Here is a 17,146-nt window from a genome sequence, read left to right as displayed (position 1 = left end):
GACTTGGCTGGTTTTACCATCTGTACAATTTCTTGGCAAACAACTTATATTCAGTCTACATGCAGATTATATTCACTACCATATATGATTTCACACAGAGCAGTCCATAACATTTCCAATTTCGATAAGCTCCTAATTAGCTGTGCCGTGCCTTTCAAAAACTCCTAATTGACTTTACATGTTTCTGATATATAAGTGAGTGTATGTGTTAAATAACTTATCATTTTCTCTATTCTGACTCAATTTTCATTAAAATCAAGTTTATTCAAGCATTTTATTCTGGTGGGATGTGAGCAGCCAGAATAGAGAAAGATTGTTTCTATTTGCATGATAAGAGCTTTCTAAGTAAGTGTCTTTCATGATGCGATTTGACAGCCAAAGCCGAGAGCTGAAGCAAAATATAATATTAATCTGTGGCAAAGACAAAAGCCCTAATATACATACATTTATTAAAAATAATAAAGCTTTTATGTGTTACATTCGCATACGAGGCCTCGGCGTTCTGTTTTCCAGACAATAAGTAATCTAATATCTTTGTTTTTTTTTTTAAATGAAATTATCTTTAATGAATGTGAAAAGCCATTTGATGATTTTATTTAGATGTGCTGGTAAGCACAAGTACAGCAGTAATAATAAAAGTGTTTGTTTTTCCAAATGAAACAATTAGGCTGTTGTTTTAAATAGTGTGCAGAGATTATCTAATGAATTTGGTTTACGGCGGTGTCCCATTAATTCTTGTGGAATAGAATCCTCATCAATATTAGCCAAAAAGATACCTTAAGGTTATGGGAGGTAAAGCCAAATAAAATAAACCTTGGTGGTTGTGAACGCTATTTTTTTTTTTTTTTATATATACTTCTTTATTTTAGCAATGACAGAGGATATGACATAATAACTGTATAGAGGCTTGTGCAAAAGCCCGTACATGGTTCAAATGTGTGCCATTGGTACAGAAAATGTCAATATACATGGTATGACGCTATGCATTTGTATGTGATACCAAACCATGCTCCTGATATTGGTACATCTATTTTGTGTATTTATATAGTAGTGATTAACCCCTTAAGGACCAAACTGCTGGAATAAAAGGGAATCATGACATGTCACACATGTCATGTGTCCTTAACCCCTTAAGGACACATGACATGTGTGACATGTCATGATTCCTTTTTATTCCAGAAGTTTGGTCCTTAAGGGGTTAAGGGGTTAAAGAGACACTATGGTCACCAACACAATGTTAGCTTAATAAAGCAGTTTTGGTGTATAGATCATGCCTCTGAAGTTCCACTGCTCAATTCACTGCCATTTAGGAGTTAAATTATTTTTATTTCGGTTTATGCAGCCCTAGCCACACCTCCCCTGACTGTGACTGACAGCCTGCATGCAAGAAAATGGTTTAATTTTCAATCAGATGTAACTTATTTTAAAATATTTAACTTCTTCTCTGTTAATTGAACTTACATACAGGAGGCTCCTGCAGGGTATAGCAAGCTACTAATAGAGCAGGATATAAGAAATTCTAAATTAAACAGAACTTACAATAAAGGAAGTGTAAACATTAGATGCCTCTGTATAGGAAGTGTTTAGGAAGGCTGTGTAAGTCACATGCAGGGAGGTGTGACTAGGGTTGCATAAACAACATGATAAACAATGTGTTATATGATCTGGTTAGATCAGCTCACTAACATTGCTGTACATATCACATTCACATACAAATGTTGCTATTCTTGCACCAAACTCAAGAAATTCTCTCTTTTCTATTTGAAAACAGTTCACCAGTTCACAGATGTACTGTATGCTTTACTCGAAACACTTTTGCAGTGTTTCTGTGGTACATGCCAGTATGTTTGTTGACAGTAAATATATTTATATTTTATTTTTGCCTACACAGAGATTTTTTTTTATTGGCATTGGGAGCTTGGTATTTTTCTATTACTTGCAAGTTTTACAGGGCAGTGCAATGTTAGTCATAAATCAGTCTTGTAACGGCAGACTGACAGTAAGTCATTGGATATGACAGGATGTCACGGCATGGAGGGCACCGGAAAATACATCTAATAAAGTCTCCAGTATAAAAAGGGCATTCACGATCTAATTAAATTATAAATAAGGATGAAGTGAGTCACAGCACATTATACATATAGTGAACCGAGCCACTTTATACCCAGTCCCAAAAGCACACATTTAAGACTTGTTTCAATTCTGTTTGGGGAGTTAAACATCTGTGGTTCAACTTTTTAAATAATGATTGTAGCTAGGTTTTGGATTTTGGATTGGGTGTAGGTTTTGGATTTATCCGCTATAATGATAACAATGTCACTTAAAGTGAACTATAAATTTCCAGGATTTTTAGTAATATGTTCAATTTTCCCCTATATTAAAAAAATCTGTATTTATGAGGTGTGACAAAATGAAATATAGAAAGCAACACCTTTTAATCCAACAACTGGGCGCCTCCATCTTATCTCCCTGTCAATCATTGTTAGGAGCTTTGACCTTTTCACCTGGCAGTCAGCTTGGAGAAACTTTCTCACATTGTGCAGCACTGACCCAGGAAGCACCTCTAGTGGCCGTTTGAGTGACTGTCACTAGAGGTGTTCCTAGGCAGCAATGTAAACACTAGATAGGCAATATTATAGGGTACTGACACAAGAAGACCCCACTGCTCAATTTACTAAAGAATTGGGTGTACTCATTGAGAACATGCTTAAGAGAGGGACCATAGAGAAAAAAGAGAAGGGTTACCTTCTTTCAACCCAGGAGACATTCTATTATATTTTATTATCTCCCAAAGATCCATAAGAATCTAGATAACCCTTCAGGGTGACCTATTATCTCCTCTATTTGTTCCCTCATGGCACCACTTTCTAAATGGGTTAACATTCACCTACAAAGATTTGTGGTGAATCTTCCTTCCTATATTCGTGATACCAGCAATGTACTTTCTCTTACGCAGAGTGTTAGTTGAAGGATCTAGTTGGCTAACTATAGATGTAACAGCGCTATACACCAACATTAGCCATTTTTGGGGCATACAAGCACTAAACCATTTTTTTGTTCTCAAACCATCTTCTTCCACCATCCCAGGGAGAGTCTATTATCGAAGGTGCTCTATTTCAGATTAACGCATAATTATTTTAATTTTGATAAAGTGTTTTATCTTCAAACAGAAGGGAAAGCTATAGGAGCTAGTTTTGCACCCTCATATGCAAACCTATTCATAGGCCTATGGGAGTTTTCACATATCCTAGAGAAATTGAAAAGTATTTCTAGTTTCTAGAGTGGATTTTAAGTTTGAATAAAGTTTTGGAAACATGGTTATTGGCTGGTGGATTCCACGCACACTAGGGGCTGACCCCATAGAGTATTTTAGTTTGGGGTGGTACTATAACCACTCCATGTTTGTGAGTTGCATTTTTTTAAACTCTTTTATTATCTTTTAGTGAATGACAATATTGCAATATTGTTCTTTGTACTTTTATCTTTTGCAGATTTATGAAAGAACAATATATTTTGTTTGTGCAAGTATATCTATAGGTTTTATTTGCTAATTGTGGCTGAAGGGGTTTTAAGTCCTTCAGCCCAGCAGGAGGGGGGCCCTGAGGGTGGGGGTACCTAAGGACTATATAGTACCAGGAAAACAAGTTTGTTTTCCTGGCACTATAGTGGTCCTTTAAGGAACAAGCTCATAACAGAGCTCATGACAGGGACCTAAGATGGAGGCTCCCAGTTGCAGGATAGAGGTGTGGATTTCTACATTTAATATTATTTTTCAGAATTCACAAACACACATTTTCTAAACATAGCTTTAGGCAAACATAATATTAAAAAACCAGAGGAGTGACAATTCCTTTTCAATGATTCACGTATTTGATTATGCTCTGTTATAAGATGTATAAATAACAACAAGTAGAACTGAAGTATCAGCCCTTCATTTTGAGGCTTTCATAACTGGCGTCGTGTTTTTCACTAAATTTATAAATTGACAGAAAAATTGTCAATCAAGCTGTGCAAGCAGAACATAACAAGTATAGAAGGTTTCATTGGTTTCTAATTCCAAACAAAGACTGGATCCTTACCACTACAAGGGATGTTTGGTTAATGGAATCTCAAGGGAGACACATAATGGGTGATTGTTTGTGCGCTGTTAAAACTGGTGCTATCTCTTCTTCATCACTGCCGTGTTCATTCTTGCCTGATTTTCATGCCCCACTGCCTACCTTCACCACATAAATGATAAATAAAAGAAATAAATGAAGTAAACAGGAATCCCTTGTTATCAGAAGTACAGTGTGCAGAAAAATGGAATGAATAAAATCAAGCAGGACCCATTCTTACAAGGGTAGTCTCATCGGTGGCATTCTACTTTCCTGAAATTGTGTTTACTTGGGAAATCAATATACCAGATAAAAGCTACACTATTCCCTTTCCTCTAGCTAAGAGATGGGGTAATATACACGGATGGAACAGGGATATCCCAAGCCATGGGCCAAGGCATGGGGCAAAACAAACTCTCATTCAAGCATCCATCAAGGTTGCCATGCAAGCTGCGCCTCATTATTGTTTTTACTGTGTTTCAATATTGCAATTATTGTTTATTTTTGGTTTTTAAAAAACACTTTTTAAAATGTCCAAATCTGTTGCTTTACTTTAAAAATAGTTCCAATAATCAACAGCTAGTTCACCCCTGTCTATTAGCTCAAAGCCAGGACACATCTAGTCTTATCCTATTGCATTAAAGATTTTTATCATTGCATGGTCAGTGCTACCTATTGCAATTTTATTATTATTATAATTATTATTATTGCAAACTTTTGTTTTTATATACACTGGGACATTTTATTTTTGTGGGAATAAATACCTAAACCTGATTTTTGCTATGAGCAGCAAAACAGTGCCTTTTAACCCTTGCAGGCTTGGAAGGATCTAATCATGCCGAGTGTGGTGATACCAGACTCAGCAGAAATACATCAGTTTAAGGTAACATCAATAATGCAACCAAATTGTTCTCAAAAATTATTCTACAGTTTATGTAATCTGAAATATATTTTATTTGTATTTTCATATGATTTAATCAAAACGACTGACAGAATTTAAAAATAAAGTCTCTTATTTTAATGAGAAAATCTAAATATCTGAGCTGTCCGTCATACAATTATTCTACATCCTCTTCGTTATAAAGTATTTATTACATTTCCTTATAATTTCTAGCTGCCTGGTAGTGAATAAGATACTCCTGGAAATGAAATTTGGCACCTACAGCCATCATTAAAGTCTGAAACATTTTTCTGATTCACTGTTTTCTGTATTAGAATAACTTAACGTCACAGTCTCCTATGGGAAATATATTAAATTCTTTATATTTCAAAAAGCATTATATACCCATGTATGTATGTATGTGGGTATTGTGTGCTATCCCTTTAAATGCTTACAACATGCATTTAAATGTATGTATGGTGGATCCTGTAGTAATATATTGACCCACAAAATACTAGATAAAAAGACTGAGCCAATCCATTTAATTAAACTTTAAAAACCAGATGTGGCTGAGGTGATGCAGCTTCATTCTATGCGGTGGGATTCTGTAAAGAACTGTAGATGAATGCTCAATCATCCTTTCTTGAATGATTAAAAGTACAGTTTTTAATAGGTTTAGTTTTTTTATATCTTTGTCTTCTCCCTTTGGACATGTCTGTAACACACGGACATGCTGAAAATGATCGGCGCGGAATATGCTTGACACATTCATTATCTGACTAGTGTGCCTTCCAGTCTCAACTCATTAGGGCAAAGCTACATATATTATTAGAAGAATTCACTGAGACAATTGCCACAGCTCAATGCAGTCGGCAAATGTGCTTTGCATTTAATGAAGAGATCATTTAATTGTCAATGGGCAGCTGCTATACTTAGTTTCAAATTACACTGACATTACATATAACACAACCTGCTGAATCACATCCTTTTAAACTATCATTCCATGTTACATTCCTTAAATATTACTTCTTTTTGGAAATACACCTGTGGTCATTTGTGGTACTCTTAAAATGTTTTGATGGGTACATGATTAACATGTAGAGGGTTTATTGTTATATACTCATTGCTCTAATCAAAGATGAAAGCCACGTCAAACCGGTATTTAATAATTCACTTGGGATTTTCAACTCAGATCACGCGAGAGGAACCTGGTGGAGCTGCTGGCTGAGCTCCCCGGGTCATCTCCTGCCTCCCTCCATGCTGCAGTGGGGAGGGAGGCTGAGAGCAGAGCCGGCGCTCGGATTGCGCTAGCTCTGCATGAGCCGACAGAGGAGATCCTGAGATCTTCCCTGCCGGTCTCACTCCATAGGCGTGCCCGGCACACCCCGTGCGCATGCCTATGCTAGGAGTACCTTGGTCTGGTTCCCCTTGGGGCAAACCATTTAGTAACAGTTTGACCTCTTACTTGAGTCCCTGTTGGTCTCCAAGGCTATCGCACCTCCAGGTGATACTTTTTCAGGCTTCTGCAGAGATGCAGAAGCCAGAAGTCGATCCAGTCACCATTCATTGGCTGCGAGTGGCCAAAAAATTGTGACTGGACCGGCTTCTGGCTTTCTTAGCTGCTGTGCATAAAAAAAATGGCCAAGGAGTCAAACTTGGTATGTGCAGCATATCCCAGCAAAATACTACACATATGGACTTCAGGTACCTTGACCACTTCAAATTAGAGAAGTGGTCATGGTGCGTGGAATAACCCTTTAAAGTTAATGGAATGGTTATATTCATTAAGTAATTTGCCGGTCATGCCAAGCCCAATTCAAATACTTGGTTTCATTCTTTTGCCACTTTCAATATATATTTTATTAGTGAATTGGAATAAATCAGTAATGTATTACTATAAACAAAACAAAAAATGATTTGATGAAAAGACCCCACAGAGAGGAATAGTAATTGTTTACTGACCGGCAGTATAATAATAATTGCTCCCTGAAATTTACAGTCTTAGATCATTAATATCTTTGTAAATTGTAAAACAATAGCAATCATAACACTGCAAACAGCACAGATTTTAACAATGTGGAGCCATCATGGCCAAGAAAGGGTTAAGGTCTCTCTCTAGATATATACAAAATTTTGACAAACAATGTCAAATAACATTTCAAAAAAACGATTAAAATGATCTCATGATAATTTAAAACTTTGCTTCTTTCTCTGTTTACACTGGCTTTTTATATAATGAAAACAAAATAAAAACAAATGTTAAATTAGCTTTCATAAAAAAACATATTTGATATGCTTGCTGGGGTTCCTGTAAGCCAGGGGTGTCCAGTAGATAGATCCCCAGATGTTTTAAGACTACAACTTCCATGATGCTTTGTCATTCTAAAAGCATGCTAAAGGCATGCAAAGCATCTTGGGAGTTAAAGTTCTACAACATTCGGAATCTACCTTTTGGACATCCCTGCTGTAAGGAATGGGCTTTCTAAAAGCAGGCAGACTGAAGGAAGCAGAGTATTGATAACAACAAAGTGATAATAACGAATACAGGCTGTGTAGCAACTGTGTTAAATCCAGGCATTAGTTCGGTTAAATGGACACTTCTGTATATTTCAGTAAATAAAAACTAAATGTGGCGCAATATACATATTAGGACATTATTATATTTTTGCAAGCAATGTTTGAAAGTCACACTCCCTACTAATGTGAAGGTTTGCTTTTATAACCTGTGAGCATTCAATTTGTTTAATTTCATATATTTAATGCTGTAGCTTTATAAAGTGAAATTTGTCCTTTATAATAAAATTTATTGGAACACAGTCGAGTTTCTGATTATTTATCCCCTTACGCTATTTCTGCTACTGATGTGCGTGTGTGCAGGTGTGTGTGTGTGTTTATGTTTAACATGTTTTCTTTATTTTATGTCAGAGATTTACTGAACTCGTGAACAAACAAAAAATGAACAAGAAATACAAAGTGGCAGTGGGAATGGGCCAAGCACATTTCATTTCAACAGGATGACTATCATATAGTAAGTATAGTTGACTTGAAGGCTAGAAACATCATGTTTATGAAAATAAAAAAAGAAAACATGGGAGAACAAGACCAGACTTACACATGGTTATTTACTAAAGTGAAAATATAAATTAAAGGCCAGGGTAGCCAATCTGAAAGCATAGCTGACTTAATGAATATTTTCCAGGTCGGCTATTTTGACCTTAATTTTTTTTTTAAATGTTTTTATTCTTTATTTTGTTAGTGCATGGATATATCAAAGACTACTTCTGCACGGATGAGATATCGACAATTATGCATGTCATCCACATTAAATGCAGTTGTATAGCAGCACATTTTTTGTTTATGAGCATTTCTGAAATTCCATTTGAAGAATATGTATTAACTAGAGATAAAAGATAGTTGTAATAGGCTACCGAGTTAAGTAGAGGGTCCTGTGATGGCCCACAGAGTGAGGTAGAGGGCTCAAATAGTAGTTTTGGTCTTAGTGGTGGGATGATTACCCTTGTTCCCAACGGGTGGGGGGGGGGAGGAGCTGTTGCGGTTCCCCGGGTAAGAGTCTGTTGGGATCCAGTGATACAACAGTATAAGGGGAAACCATTCCGGATACTGGGGGGGGAGGGGGGGGGGGGGTCTATGGACCTTGGCTGGGTACGGTAGTAAGGTCAATTACCTTAAATTTTAAATTCCCTTTGAATTCCCCTAGAAGTCTCACCTTAGTAAATAACCCTGAAAGTATTCAAAGGAAAAATAAAGTGGAAAAGGCAAAAGGACAATGGAAAAGTTTGAGATGTAAAGACTATGTTAAGGGAGACAGGAGGATATGATAGGTTTTATCAGATAAGGTACTGCTTGTTGCTATGTGACTAAGTGACAGAAGCAGGGCTCATTAGCAGTCTTCGAATACCTGCATTAGGCCACAAGCTGAGTCCTCACCTGTGAGTGTGACCTTGCAACAAACCTCCACAATTAAAGGTTTAAAATGATCCCTCATGTCCTTTATGATGTACAAGCTTCAAATATAATATTTTTACAGTCATATAGCAGAGCTCAGAGAAAATGTGACTGCTTTGTCCATCCAGATTTAAAAACATTTTGTCTCTCACCAATAATCTTCAAATAAATATTGTATTTCTTATTTGGCACTATATATGGTATATTTAAAATAAATATTACACTGTATTTTCCATGATACCAATAAAATGGATTCCTGTTTTCTTTTTTGCAAAGAATATTGTGAGTATTTAAAAATACATCATGTGTTCTGGTGTGAATGAATTCATGCCTGGTCAGTTTATTAACCAAACACAGAATTGTGACAAAATGAAAAATCGAAGTCTAGAATAGCAGAGCTGTTAGAATTCTCTTCAATACACTAGATATGGCAATGGTTTTGGTGCTTAACAGACATTTAACAAATTATATGTTTACAAGAGGACATCTGAAACAGTCAAGATATAAAGTTTTAGTGGAAGTGGCCAAATCATCAACATGGTTAGCTATATTTAAACAAAACTATAGTCCTAAAAATAATATTGTATACATTCTCTGCCATTACAGTGACATCGGTCCAGCCCATTTTCTTTTGAAAAATGCAAGGGTACAAGATATATCATACTAATCTTGTATCCAACACAGTTGTTACAGCCACCCTCTACGCCTTCTCTTTGGTCAATAATCATGCTGATGTCTTTCAACTTCTCATCCAAACCAATGCTTCTTATAGAAACGCATTGTGGATGGGAAGGGCATGTGTGGCAAGTGCCGCTCTCCTCCAATCAAATTCTCTCTTTGAAAACCATCAGAGAAGGTTACATAACAAAACAGGGGAAGCACCATCTACGGCGGTCAGGAAGACAGCCACTTTGTGTTTGATGTGTTTAGCCCTGCTTTGAAAACATTGCCACATCTCCAAAATGATATGGCCACTGCGCCCAGACCACGTCAATGCACATCAGCTAAAAATTTAACAAATTGCAGAATCCTTTAATGATGAGCTATATAGAATGGCAGCATTGATTCCCATACATTGTTGTGGAGGTCAGTAGATATTCTGCCACAAAAAAAGAAAGACTATGCATTTCAGTTATATATTGTTTTATTTTAGTGACAGCCATGCGCGAGACATGGAAATATATCATATCTGCTAGAAGAACAAAAAGTGTCCTCCTCCCCTTCCCATCGTGAAGGAGACTGTACATTTTACAACTTGTGTCCGCAGAGAATCATTTACATCTCATTCATGCAACAAAGGAAAGGTAACATATTATGCTAGAATAACATGATGTGACAATCAAACTGTTACGTCTCGGCCTCTCAGGAGCGGTGTTATTATTCATACAGTAGCAGCCGAAAAAATGAGAACTTCAATCATGTTTATTGTGGCGTGACATTCCTTACATCATTGCTACAATGTCAAGCCTTTGTGGGAACGTATGTTCTCTGGATACTTAATTTCCATTGAGTACAAACAGCTTTGTACCATGCTATTAAATATTATTGATCTAAAGATCATTTATCACAAAAACATACTTTATGCCATTAAATGCATGATAGTGTCATGGTGTTTAAATGTAGTCCAGCTTAGATAATTGGCCTTTTTAACTTTATGATAATGATATTAACATTTTATTATTCATACAATATACTGAATACTTGCAGGGGTTCATTTTAACATAAAGGGGGAGATTTATGAGTTTGATTTATCAATACAAGACGGTTTTGTGTTAAATGTTGAGAGACATTCTATTGATTCCCATGGTGACTGGACTTTATGTAGCACTTTATCCCATAATAGCACCTATTTTTGCCTTGATAAATTGCCTCTTTCAATAAAATAGGTGTTATTTTGGGTGTAAGTGGTAACTTTTGAGCAAACACAATGTTTCTTAACACCTCCCAGAATAACACCTGTTTTGCCATGATACATATTCTGATGTGTGTTAAAGTAACACTATAATGTTAGGAATACAAACGTATGGTGTCCCTGTCCCATGAAATTAATACAATAAAGGTGCCATCAGTGCTGTTTGCTTTTCCACCTTACACAACGTCATGAAGGAGGCATGGCCTTCTCCGGCGATGGTCCAATCTAAGGCTCGTCGTAGAGGAGCATTGGAGAGCTGATGTCCATGTGTGGTGAATGCCACATGCTCATTCAATGCAATTAATACTAATCACTGAATTCAATGCTTTCCTATGAGTCGTATGAGATCAGTGCAGCGGACACGCCTGTAGTGGCTGTCTGGAAAAGATATTTTACATCGCACTGTTAAAATGACAGGGCCACCGCATCCAGACCACTTCATTGAGATGAAGTGATTTGGGTGACTTTAGGGGTCCTTTAAGTTCTGCACAACACAAAGAGACATTTTTGTTGATGTGGAATGTAGAACACAGGTTGCTGGGTCACTGTCCTGAAGTCAGGAGGTAACCGACCCATCTTTTTTTTTATTAATTTTGGGTTATATATATTTTTTTATATCTGTGTTTTTTCCTTTGGTTTTTGTGTTTGTTTTTTAGTGCAGTAACTCAACAGCATAGTTTGTTTTCTAGAAGGTTTAAATAAACATTTATTTATTAAGAAATTATTTTTACCAGGATAGATACATTGATATTTCTCTAATTTTTAAGTATGTCCTGGGTCCACATACTCCTAAACATGCCACATCAATTTATTGTAATAGTAATAGTGACCAGGGCCGGACTGGGAAAAAACTTAGGCCCAGGCATTTTTCCATCAGAGCGGCCCCCTAAGACGGGGGCGGGGCCAGATAGGGTGTGTTTTGTCATCAATAATGACTAACACGCCCCCTCTCAAAGTGAGCATGTTGGTTCTATGCGCGGTGCCCCGCTGAAGAGCTCTGGCATTATAAAAAGGCCCTGAATTTGTTCTGCGCAGCGCAAGCAAATTTAATAACATGCTTGCGCTGTGTTTACTTTTAAATGGTCTCTGGTGTCTCCATAAGTAGGATACCAGAGGGCAAAAGGGCCAGGAAAGTGTATGGTGCATGTGTTGGGAGCCTGCTTGTGGGATTGCGTGTGTGTATAGTGTGGTGTGGTATTGTGTAAATAGGTCAATTTCATTTGTGTTTGTGGTGTAATATGTGTGGCCAAGTGCTGTAGAGAGTGTGTGTATGGGGGCATAGTGTTATAGGGGATGTAGCGAGTGTGTGCATACGGGCTGTAGTGTGTGTGTGTGTGTATAGGTGACATAGTGTGTGTAGGGGTTGTAGAGAGGGTGTGTTTAGAGAATGTTGTATGTGTTTGCTGACAAGGAATGTAGTGTGTGTGTAGGTGGTGCAGTGTGTGTGTGTGTAGGAGATCTAGTGTGTAAAGGACCCAGAGTGTGTATAGGAGATTGTGTGTGTGTGTGTAGAGGATTAAGAGTGCATATAGGGTAAGGGATCTAGCGTGTATCTGGAGCATAATGTGTGTAGTGGTGCGGTGTGAGGGGTGTTGTAGTGTGTGTGTATATATATATTTGGACGTATTGTATGTGTGAGGGGCGCAGTGTGTGTGTGTGTATGTAAGAGGGGTGCTGTGTGTGAGGGTGTTTTTTAACTGCCATCACATTCTAGGTTTCTAATTTTCTTTGTCTGTTAACTCACTGAGGGTTATTTTATATATATATATATATATGTGTGTGTGTGTGTGCTGTATATGTGTGGGAGGGTGTTGTCTGTCTGAGGGTGCTGCGTGTGAGTGAGGGTGCTGTGTGTGATTGAGGGTGCTGTGTGTGAGTGAGGGTGCTGTGTGTGTCTGAAGGTGCTGTGTGTGTGGGGGTGCTGTGTGTGAGGGTGCTGTGTGTGTCTGAGGGTGCTGTGTGTGTCTGAGGGTGCTGTGTGTGTCTGGGGGTACTGTGTGTGTCTGGGGGTGCTATGTGTGTGAGGGGGCTGTTAGTGTGAGTGTGAATGTATTTTTTATTTAAATGTAAATATATATATTTTAGTAATGATAAATAAAAAGTTATATCCCCCCTCCCTTCTTACCTTTAGCCTGGGAGGGGGGGAGCCGTGCTGCCATGGATTCGGGAGCCATGCTGCCTTCCCTGGTGGTCCTAGTGGTGAGAGTGAACTCTAGCCTGTAGGCTAGAGTTCACTCTCGCGAGATCTGACCATTGCCACGGTAACCGTGGCAACGCTCAGAATCCCACGAGAGGACCCGGCGGAGCTGCTGGCTAGAACTCCCCGGGTCCTCTTCTGCCTTCCTCACTCCCCAGCTGGCGGCCGCTTATAATTGCCTGTGGGCCGGTGAGGGGGATCTAAGATCTCCCCACCGGCCCATGAAGGCACACAGCAGGGCCGGCGCTCAGGTAGCGCTGGCCCTGCAGGGGCTTGCAGAGGAAATTCTGTGATCTCCCCTGCTGGCCTCAGCCCCACGGCCATCGTGGCCCACCGGGCATTTGCCCGGTGTGCCCGATGACCAGTCCGGGCCTGATAGTGACACAAGCTAGGAACATACTACAGTCCAAGATACATGAATTGCTTACAACAGTAGTTCTTCTTAATGCTGATTTCTAATGGTTTTTAGTAGGTTACCAAAAGTTAGGGTTAGTTAAGTAATAGAAGACACAGGAAAACTTTTTAAGGCTATGTGCTAAAGTATTCTGGAGGACAGGGCTTGACAAGTCCCCAAGGGAAGGGGATCATTGTTCTAAAATATATTGCTAGTATCTACGTTTTAGTATTTTAAATAATATCTCAAATCTTTTCTGGTGTATCTAAAAATTACATTTACATATAAATGTAGTGCTGCCGACTACTAAAAAGACATGACTCACTAGCAGGCATCCCAGTTGACCTGCATCTGATGAGATTGTACCGATTTTTGGCTCCTGTCTTTTGTACACTTTTGTGGGCACAAGTGAAGTGTCCCCAGAATTATGCTCAGACCTTAATGGGGCCAGCTAGTGTGACAGGCAGTCAGCCAGTATGCATTCTTGCCAGGCTAACATGCTACTTCTTCCGAGCTTTCCAAACAGCTAAAGTACACTTCAATCAAGATTGAAAATCCATGGTGTTTTGTGCATTTGTAGCTAATTACCATAAAATATTACTATTAGCATATATCGTGTATGTATTTAATGTATTTGTATTTGCATTATAAATTTGTAGGAATATAGAATTTGATAAAATGTTTTTACTCTACCACCAAATGCTACACAATTACATAACTTTCTCCAGCCCACCCACTGCTCTCCCCGCCTCTCTACAAAATAAGCCTGTTTGTTTGCTTGCTTGCAAAAATTCCTTCCATCTACAGATCAGCCCTACACCCTGGCTTTCCTCTGCATCAAGCCAATGTTTGTTACTATCACTAACCACCCTATTGAGGTCCACTTTCTTTTATAACATGATCCTTTAGCTGTCTCTAATCTTAACTATTTAATTTCAAGATAAGCTACTCTCTGTTTACATATATTCCTGATCTCTGGCAATTATTTAAAATATCCTCTGCAATCCTTTTGTAGCATCTCTCCAATATTACCTTTAGATTGTAAGCTCATAAGGTAAGCTAAATGTAAGCACTTTGTAGAGAGTACTGTATTTGCTAGATTGTAGGCTCACGGGCAGGGTCCTCTGTTCCTTTTTTTTTAGTATATGTTTTTTTGACTGTATTCTCTATATTGTAAAGCACTGTGGAATATGTTGACATTATATGAATACCAAATTAGAATAAGAATAAAAATCCATTTGGACTTTGTCAGCGATGCACGTCACATCACTAGCCTTCCCTCTTTAGGCCCACCCACCCCAGTCTCAATTTACATTTCTATGTTGGGAGGTATGCACTGGGGAAGACTTGTATATCAAATTTGTATCTATTACATTTTAATTCCAAGTGACGTTGCTTGGTGTAAATCTCCATTGGTCAAATGTCAATTAAAAGCCCAGCAGATCCAGTTAAGAGAAGAAGCCTATGTGACATGCTTCACACAGTGAGGTTTAAATATCTCAAAAAAAAAAAAACATCTTCACAGGAATTAAGAAATGCCTAACTAGTGCAGAAGAAGTATTACCTGAAATGTTCAGGTAAGAATGCAGTGTAGGACCCAAAGTATGAGTCTACAGATGTTCTAAACCGTCTTTAGAAGACACAGAGCCATACAATTAATATGAGTTATATTCAATTACAGCCGATAATTAACCTTGCTTTTTTTATTGCATTATAGATAAAAAAAAAATATATATTTTCAACAGCCCAAAATTATGTTGAGAAGCTCCGGCATGAGATTCAAGCTGTGTGAAGAGTAGTACAGCATAGAAAACATGATTATGCTGATACTATTGTACTAGATTAATTCCTAGCCCTGATATGATCACCATACTTAGATTCTTTCTGATTGCATCTATAAATACACACACAAGGTTGTGTTTAAACAAAGAATATATTTTAGGGGGAAAAATAGATTGTTCAGCTTTTAATATAAATTTTATAAAAAGTACTGTTGGCTGAGTTCCTTTAATCATAAACTAAATAGCTTTAAACAAAGATCCTTGATGTACGTTAATTATAATACAATTATACATTTGCTGTAAGGCTGTCTAAGAACATTTGTAAAATAGTAAAATATGCATATTTTGATGGAATGTTAACATATTGTGCATATGATATTAATGTAGCATAACTGGTGGCATTGTAAGTCAAGACACAAAACAAAAGAAGAGAATTGTACAGCTAGCTTTCCAAATTCATCTTGACTTCTAAATGATCCATTTACTGAAAGGGGTTACGAGATAATATGCTAATTAATGTGACAAACAGCCTTTACATAAACCATGAATCAGTGATTAATGTATACTGTGTGTGTCCAGTAATAAGGGTCTCAAGGGGAACTCGATTTTTCATCGGACGAGCATCAGTCATTTTATTTTGCCACACAAAATCTAAAATGCTTAATGCAACTGATATAATTATTATTTAAAGCAACTTAACAAATTGTGACACATTTACAAGAGACATTATCTTCAGCAGTTATTTCCTAAATATTTTGCTTAGAGGGATCAGCAATATATTTTCCAGAGTGAAGTGCACTAGTTTTTATAATATAATTATATTTTAAACTATATTTGTATTATTTACTATTCTCCTTGTTCCTTTATCCACTGCCACTCTCTGCCTTCCCGTATCTATTGGTTTCTATCATGTGTCCTCAATCTTGCAAAGTTGACTCTCTGCAGACCCTTGTCTGACCCTAAGTCTCTCAGCCACGACCTATGTTGAACAAAAGTATTCTGTGGACTCTCCTGACAAATTGGATAAATATTTGTTATTCAATATCAACAAAGTCAGTGTATCCCGTACATCTTGGTCGTCACTAGGTCAGAACAAATAAACCAAAAAATTAAAGGTAAATAACAAGCCTATGCTGTATAAAAGAAATATATTTTATCATATTACTTTGAAGTCACCGACAGAGAGTTAGGAGATTAAAGCCAAAAATTAGCTTGCATATTAAGACAGATTTGGTTAGGAAGATGGAGCCAAGATGTAGACTACAGATGGATTAACAGATTTATAGGTGGACAGACTGATGGATGTATATAATTTTACAGATTAAATATAGACTCATATGGACGTTACCTTGTGAGATAATTATAAAAGAAATAAAGTTGCAAGTTCATCTCCTTTTCTCTTTCTCCCTTCCCCATATCCAACTCTCAATGTGGAGTGCATAGTGTAAAAAGAGTCACCTTCATTGACCAATTATAAAAGGTCTAGGAGTAACCGGGAAAAATGTAACATGCCAGGGCTGTCTCTACATCTCAAGGTCAAATTTACAGGTCAAGATCGAAATCTTCCGAAACATCCAACAGAATCCACTCATAGAGCACCATCAAAGACTGGTGCTCTGCATTGAGACTAGACATCCTTATAATCTACTATACAATCCAAATGACAGTGGTAAAGCCTCAGGTATATCTGTGAGAAAAAAGAATGTTCAAGCAGCTGTAGCAGCAGTTACTTCTATAACCTCAGAGTATGACATCACTCATTATGATTTTACTAATAGGAATCACTCCTCCAAAAGTTGAGGGGCAGTAGATGATTATTATTATGAAAATGATCATCATCATTTTGTCAGGATCGTGACAGGGATCCAACACGCAGAATGCAAACAGGAGTAGGTACATATACTGGACCTTAGAATGGC

At 37.6% G+C, this 17,146-nt stretch overlaps 1 protein-coding gene across 1 annotated transcript in view; it reads right to left on the bottom strand.

Moving 5' to 3' along the window:
• The window catches only part of SCHIP1 (schwannomin interacting protein 1), a 431,576-nt gene that overhangs the window by 211,469 nt on the left and 202,961 nt on the right, over positions 1-17,146 (bottom strand). The window lies entirely within an intron of this gene.

This window comes from Pelobates fuscus, chromosome 2 (genome assembly GCF_036172605.1).
Source record: "Pelobates fuscus isolate aPelFus1 chromosome 2, aPelFus1.pri, whole genome shotgun sequence".
NCBI lineage: Eukaryota > Metazoa > Chordata > Amphibia > Anura > Pelobatidae > Pelobates > Pelobates fuscus.
Note: the sequence above shows the minus strand (reverse complement) of the source record. Positions and strands in the feature narration are given on the sequence as shown.